Source organism: Cyrtonyx montezumae, unplaced genomic scaffold, assembly GCF_038088225.1.
Source record: "Cyrtonyx montezumae isolate F1298 unplaced genomic scaffold, pur_monq_1.0 scaffold_18, whole genome shotgun sequence".
NCBI classification, from domain to species: domain Eukaryota; kingdom Metazoa; phylum Chordata; class Aves; order Galliformes; family Odontophoridae; genus Cyrtonyx; species Cyrtonyx montezumae.
Window position 1 is genome coordinate 3,255,534 of NW_027071914.1, and position 8,272 is coordinate 3,263,805.

An 8,272-nucleotide genomic window follows, 5' to 3' on the forward strand; every position below is an offset into this window, starting at 1 on the left:
ACAGCATCAGACCACAATTTTGATGAGAAAAGGATTAGAGCAGAAAAGTAGGAAAGGGTAATTTAACAAACAAGCATGAGGTTTATGTATAAAAACTCAAATTTCAGCTGAGGGACCCCTCATGAACATCCCTCACGAGCATCGATTTTGCAATGGAGTTGTAGTTCCTGACATTTTGGTACATCCCTTTCTGACTTTTACTCTACCTGAACCTAGCTACTAAGACATGGTTTTGAGAAATTCTAGTTGTTTTGGTGACTAATGCACAGAGACCTCTTATGTAGTAAAAAGCATTCTTGTAAAGCCCTGTTTATGGCTCTGGTTAACTGAAATTAAACACACACTTTCACGTTACTTCTATCTGGCAAAGACAAGTGACTGAAACAAACCAATCTGGATAAATCTCCAACTGCTATTTCCACGGACCTGAATGAACTCCATGATTTTGTTTTCCTCCTTCCAGACACAGCCATGAAGATAAGTTTATCAAGGGTTGGGAAGCAGTGATCTGAATGTACCCAAGAGAGCTAGAAACTCAGCATGCCAGAGCACTCAGACCAGAAAAGGGTGGTGGCCAGTGCCCAGAACTGAATATAACAAAAGCAGTTCTCAGCTACTGAAATAAACAGAGAGAGAGAAGGGCCAAAACTGTGGGACTGTGCTTCTTCTTGAAGCATAGGAATTACAGTATATCAGTTAGTAGAACTATGACTCTGCTTTTATAGTTCAGAAACTTTCATCAGAGATGACTAGCTTCATTAGCACAGTATGCTGGGAAAGAACAGTTTTGAGATTGCATTTATGCTTCTCTATTCAGCCAAACTGCAACAGACTGCATAAGATACCACACAGGCACATGCGTCAGAGCATAAAACCTAGTTAGGGAAAACAGAGAAACCAAAATAAATGCAAAACATAAAAACAGATTCCACTCACTTTGCCCATATAGATGTTGACCCTATTATATGCAGTAAAAATGTTCATGGTAAATTTGGGCATAATCCACTTGTTGCACTTCCCCTGTTGAGCAGGAGCAGTGAAAGGTGCTTGTGCCATCCATGGTCAACACACAAGCACAGAGATCAGGCAGCTCCCCTTTTGTTCCCTGTATGCACTCCCAAGGGATAATGTTCCAGAAGAAAGCATCGTGACACCATCACCAGAAGTTTCCAGCTTTGTGACTGGCTGCCCCATCCCAAATTGAGGCCACCTCTATGATGACAGCAGTTGCTAAGTACAATTACAAACCTATGAAAGAACAGCAGCTTTGAGCAACCTGGGAACAGACTTAGCAGGCTCTGGATAAGCCAAGAGAGCACATCCAGGTCAGCAAGTTTATCTAGAAGTTTAAGTGACTGAACAATCTGTCTTTAAAAAAATATTACTTCTTCCCCTTGCCCAGTCTGAATTATGAACAGCCATCTGACATTGAATAACTGTGTTGGGGATGAGGGTAGGAAGGGAATTTTGTAAGGGAAGATTCATGGCACAACCTCCTCTCTGTGCACCTGCAGCCGAAGAGTTGTGTGTTTTGACCATTATGACAGCTGTTCCAATTTTAACTTACTGACTAAACAAATCACAAAGACTTTCTTTTCAGTTCATTCACAACGATTTGCCTGTCAAGCTCCTCAAATTTAGAGTTTAACTTGACTTTTTAATTTTAAACGCTGCCCAGAGAGGTGGTGGATGCCCTGGCCTTGGAGACATTCAAGGTCAGGCTGGATGGGGCTCAGCACACCTGACCTAGTGTAGGTGTCACTGTTCATTGCAGGGAGTTGGATGAGATGACCTTTAAGGGTTCCTCCCATCTCAAACAGTTCTGTTATCCTGTGTTAAATATCTGTTTTGTTAGGCCAGAAGAAAATGTGGAGCTAGTACAAGGAAGAGAAAAATTATCAACAAGAAAACGTGTCACTTGTTTCCTCCTGGAAACCTTACTTATTTGACACTAAAATCCATTTACACAGAGTTAACCTTACTATTACAAAACTAAGAAGTTAGTGAGATCCTGTCATTTGCCAACACAAGCTCAGCCCCCCTCAGCTGCTCGGGACAAAAGGCAACATCAGATGTGGATGCAGGGAAAGAGGATGAGACATGCAGCAGCACATGCAAGTAGGTAATACTGAAATTAATTGTCTGAATTTCTAACTTGGATTTATTTTTTTATTTTTATTTTTTGCTTTTAATATTTTCTAAGTAAAAGCATTGAGAAAAGACTTCCAAGTCTGCTAACAAGCCACGCTGACTTGAAGCCTTTCCTATTTTAGCATTCTGTAAAAACCTCAAAATTTGTTTGTTTGTTTTTCATTTCCTGCTGATTTTCCTGCTTGAAGAACTCAAACGTCAGCCAGTTTGTTTGGTACCTGGACAAAACGCAATGAGCAGCAGCCTGGTTGCTGCCTGGAAGAGCAGCAGGCACGTGCTGAAGCTGTGTTAGGGCACGTGCCAGGCAGATGCCAGCTTCTGTAATCTGCTTTTTGCTTTTCACTTGCTTCGAGTCATTGCCAGCAGTCGTGGGCAGGTAAACAGGTGACTTCATCATACCCACAGAAATTTCAAGAACTTCCGTGAACTTTTGCTATTGGTAAAAAGTGGATTCTTTCCATCCACGCCACTGTCATTACATCACATGAAAAATGCCCTCTGAGTTCAAGGAGCAGCAGCAGCAGCTCTGCTGAGGGACTGGCTGAGGCTGTGGCACACACCATGCTTGTTTGAGGCAGCCCTTGCCGTGCTCCAGTGTGAGGCTGTGTACCACCCCCTGCATATGGACTGGGTCACACAGGGGCAGGAGCTGCACCCACAGGCAGCTGTCCCAAGGGCCTGGCTGCACCAACACAGCACAATTCATAGACTGCATTCTGTGTGCTGGCACCGGGCACCACAGATTTATATACACTGATCCCATAGATAGTACTGTTAGTTTATGGCAGCATGAGAGTGGGAAAACTTTGTTACTTACATGACACCACACACTGCAGGTCTGCTTCTTGCCATATTCATTCCAATGAAAGTCAGAGATACAAGAAATGTTAATATAAGTTCAGGTTCAGTTCTTATGTAAGAGCATTAAAGCCATGCCCAGGTAATGCATTTATGTTTCTAAGATGCTCTGATCCTTCAAGCTATGCAGGAAGTGGCAGCCACTGCTCACATCTGCCCACCCAGCACAGAGGTCTGTGTGCAGCTTGCATGACACAGCCCTTCAAATACATGCAGAAAGCCTTAAGTTATATAAAGATGAAGTTTACTGAGGTTTACTTACGTGAAATACTCTTCCTCCAGAACATCAGGCTTGGCTTCTGTTTGGTCAGTTCATTTACTGTAAATGAATACCATGTCTATAGAGTTTGTAAGTAATTTGTTTGATACAGAAATTTAGCTTGCTCCAGGCACATTTTTTTCCTGCACTGGATATCTTAACTCTAGCTGTAATAGAAAACTGCAGGCAAGTTTAGATCTCCCTTGGCTGCCTGTGCTCTGTCACAGTGGGGAACTTATTCTGAGCACAGGTTTCATTCATTCAGCAAACCCACCCCTCACTGCAGCCAGGGATCCAGGGCCAGGTGCAGGAAGCTCATCTTCCCTCCAAACAGGCACAGAGATCAGCAGCCAAGCAACATTGCTATGATTTTGCTCTCAACTTGCCAACCCTGTAATTGTAACCCTATATATACGGTCCCTCCCACCTCAGCAGTTCTGCTCACTCAGTCTCCTCCATTGTGTATGTGCAGGTATTTTATGTGAGACTTAATTATTCTTGTTCCTATCAGCCGAGACAAGCATGCGTGACATTAACTCCCCCGTGGGACACAAAATAGTGCACCCTTCCAAACTGTGCACATAAAGAAACCAACAAAGGCTGTAGGATCCTTAAATTGAAAGCAAAATAAGCAGAGGTGGTTTACTGAGAGGCTTGACTGAGTACTCTGCTCAGTTCTGAGTATGGCAGGTGAGGAAATGGGAAATAAAAGGTCACTATTATTATGGAAAGATTCTCATGTCAGCAAAACTTGAAAATAATGAGACTGTATCATTTCAACAGAAAGGAATTAGAGTCTGATTTGTTTTCTCTATGTATTGGTGGATTTTATCTTTGTGCCCCTCTTTCTGGTTATTCTCACAATGTATATAAACTAAAAGAGAGGAGATTTAAACTCGATATAAAGGAAGATGTTGTACATGATAATGGTAGTGAAACAGTGGCACAGGGTGCCCAGAGATGTGATGGATGCTCTGACCCCAGCTGCACTTGAGGTCAGGCTGCATGGGGCCCTGAGCACCTGATTAGTGCAGGTGTCCCCGTTCAGAGCACGCAGTTGGACTAGATGACCTCTAAAGGTCCCTTCCAACTCAAACGATCCTATGACTGTCTGACTGAGGCCATGGCCTATTTACCAGAGGGCTGCAGCAGCAACACAGCCACAAAGTCCACAGCGAGCACCTGGACTTCCCCCTTCCAAGGCATTCAAAAGCACTGAACAGGTGAATAAAGTAAGAAACCTGCAGATGTCCTGCTTAATCCTGGGTTTGCTTCCCTCTGTCATCGCTGACAGCCAGGTCAAGGGGAAAAGTTTCCCTGACAGAGGCTCGTTGGCTGGGCTCCATCACACTGCTGCGTGTCGTGCCTCCCGAAGCGTGCAGTGCAGGCTGCCCATAGGGCAATGAAGCAACAAATGTGATGCAGTCAAGCAATAGCTACGTGTGCTGGCTCATCCCCCCAGGAGGGAAAGCAGGAGGGACTCATTGACCTCTCAGAGGACTGAAAGCCAGATTTGAAACTCCCTTTGAAACTGAGCTCCTCACATGCTGAGCACCTTCAGCTCGCTTCACCTGCACGTGCAATGCATGCCAGGTGCTGCTGGCAGCAGGGCAGCACCTGAGCAGAGCCACGTTCAGCAGCTGTATGCTGTACTCAGGCTCCTGTGTGTACAGCAGAACTGCAGGCCAGCCCTGTGACGGTGCTCATCAGTAACTGCTGGCCTGCCCCAGGGACATGGATCAATTGGCAGATTTTATAATCCCTTAAAATATTAATGCCCTATCAGGGAAACAATTTCACTGGGCCTAGAGACTCTTCCATTATTAGGAATTATGCCCCAGCCTTAAATAAATTAACTCAATAAATGTCTTACCATGAATACAAATTCCTGCTTAGGGCCTGCAAATAAAATGATTTAGAGCTGTTCTCCGAGGAAAGATGAGGTGCTTAAAACTTGCAAAAGAAGAGCCACCACATTCATTGGTCTTTTGTTCTAAATTGACTTCATTCTCTAAACTGATGGCATTCCTCTCAGAAGGGAGGGCAAAGGATTGGGAAAATTAAGCTGTGACATTTTCTTATGCTGTGCTTTATGGCTTCTGTGCTGAAGCACGCGGACACGTGCCCAGTTTCAAGGACAGCCCCAGCCCTCAGGATCTGTCCATGTCCCCAGGGCTGGAGGGAACATCTCTGCCCATCCTGGGGCTGTGTGTGGTGGGAGGGAGCCCAGCAGCCACAGTTCACGGGCTGCCCACTAACAACCTTTGCAGCTAATGAAGCCTCAGCAGGTGGCTGCAATTTCAACATGTGATGAAGCACATCCAGGCCCATACATCAGCCCAGGCCTCCTGTCAGAGTGTATGCCCTCTTCATATTGAGGGATGGAACGCGGCAACGCGAAAGCCACGCTGTCACGTTTCATTAGGGCTGTACTTTGCACCAGCAGCGCTGGCCGTTCAAGACTACTTCTACAGCTCTGCACTTGTTGGAATTTCTGAGTAAGACCACCAACACAGAAGTGCCTTGTGGCCTCGAGACACACCCGCATCGCTTGCATTTCTGGCTGTGGACTTGCACAGAAGCTTCATCCACCAACACACTGCCTTTCCTGCCCACAAGTGTTACTCTATAAACACATCACTTCAGAAACTGATTTTCTCAACTTCTTGGTCCTGGCTTAACAAGACATAACATAGCATCTCTTACCGATGGATGCAACGTTTCCATTTCTTACTTTTCAATTCCTCTGTACTAAAAATACATGAAAAGCTCAGTCCCCAGCTACAAGATACACAATAAAGAAACAAGTCTAGATGAAAAAAATAGCCACATAGATTCCACTTGACTGAATCAGAGATTTGTGAAAGAGATCAAGGGTTCAACTTCCTCTCGTCTCAGAGAAATCCCATCAGAAGCCAACCCCAGAGCCACTTCACACACAGGAAATTCTATGAGGATCAAAGAGATCACCTTGGCAGCAGCCTTCTCCCGAGAGTTTCCGCGTCACTGCATTCACTTCTCTCCTGTTCCTGCTGCATTCCCACCCAGTGCAGCAGTGTGGGGCTGTGCTGGTGTCAGGAACTGCTCCCTAACAGCAGAACGTGTTGCAGCTTCTACCTGCAGCAGGGTCTTAAAATTGCTCCTTAGCACCCTCGATGCTTTGGGTAAATGCAACCCCTGCTTAGAAAAGCGAGAAACTGAGAAAAAGGGAAGCGTGTGGGCAGGGAGGGACACGCAGACTATTCCCTCCCTCACCAAGTCCCCCACACCCAGCACTGGGTGCCCGCAGCTGTATCCGTGCTATCAAACATCTACCAGTGCCCATGGGCACCGCCACGTCTCACATAGCTCTCAGATCAGAAGCATGCTCAGCTCGGTGCTCAGGAGCATGGTCGTCATCCCCTCCAGACCCCTGCTGCCACCTCCCTCCTCCCCCCATCCCCACACCTGTGGCTCCAGCTCTGTCTCCATTCTGGCTGGGCTCTGCTCTGCAGCAGTGCAGCTGGTCGGGATCCTCCTGGAGCTGGCCAGCTCTGTGGGAGATGATTCCTTAATAGGCTAGCAGAGAATTGAGGAAGGGAGGAATCCATTATCAGCTCTGATCTGGCACTATGACATGTTTTCTGCTCTGGTTCTGCCTCCCCAAAGCAGAATTAATTGCTAGGCTAGAACATGCAGATAAATCAGCTGGATTCATTTATTACTTATATCAATCAGTCACCACTACTTTCTGCAGCAACGTGCTGGGCTCCTAGCAGTGACACCCACTCCCACTTAAGACAAGAGGTGACAGTGGGACTCCTGCCCTGACCACATGGAGATGCATGCAGGGATGAGCAGCACAGCCACAGCACTGCTGCCCCGTTCCAGCGTTTCAGACAACTGCCAAGTCAGAGCCATTGCTTAACTTATCTCTAGCTTTTCTAAAATAGGTGATTTAAAGGACAGAGGGAAGGCAGAAAACTGATAGTGTAAAAAAACAAATGTCACTTCATACCGCAGGCATATTTACAACAAACTCTGACTTGACAACGGTGTCTACAGCAACAATCAAAAAAATAAAACACTGAATGGTAAAGCAGTCTGCTCTGCTTGGGTGAAAGGGTAAAGCAAGCATGAACTTGCAAGCCAGCCTCCCCCGACCACACAGGACAGACTTCCCCCTGGTCCAGGTCCCTGGCTGCATAGCAGGCTGCTGATGACCGATGCCTGTCACCAGGGATGCATCAGTGCCACCAGTGATGCTCCCTTCCCTTCTCCACCAGTCCGATGCCAGCAGAGCAGAGCAGACCAGCACCACCAGAACTCTTGTCCCTTTGTCACCTCCAGAGTGGAGTTTTCTCTGCTCTGGGAAAGATGCTTTCATGCACCAGGCCTCCACTGCAACAGAAAACTAAAGTTCAGGGAGATTCAATCAGTATGGCTGTGTACATTGACTTTTAATCTGCTCTCCAGAAGTTAACTGGAAACAAGAAAACAAGAAAAAACAAGAAAACTTCTAAACCCCCACGCTGACACACTGTGGGGCACAGATATCCCTCCTGAAAAGCCACGGGATTAGAGGAACCTGAGCTACTGAGTGATGCCAGAGGTCCATCACACCACCCACTGTGCCCTGAAAACGCATTCATTGCTCCCTGCCTTACTTACCCACGTGAAAAAGGAAATAACAGTTCTTCATGCCAGGGATCTTTAAAGCAGAGATGCACAGAAACACGTTTTCGTGCTGATCTTCTCTTACTCTCAATCTCCAACACTGCCTTGGTTTTTACCACGTCTAACACATCAATACTGCTAGCATGTGAACCGAACAAACATTCCACATAGTAACAGCAGTTCTGGAGTGGTACCAGGCATGTTTTTCTTCCCCCAGTCCAAAACCCCACTTAATTATTTCCATTACGACTCTGCCTGTTACAACCTGAGAACGTTGTTTTAGCTGCGTGCATATCAGCCCCCGATGGCCATATCTACACTCTCACACATTTTCTTAACTTCATCTTA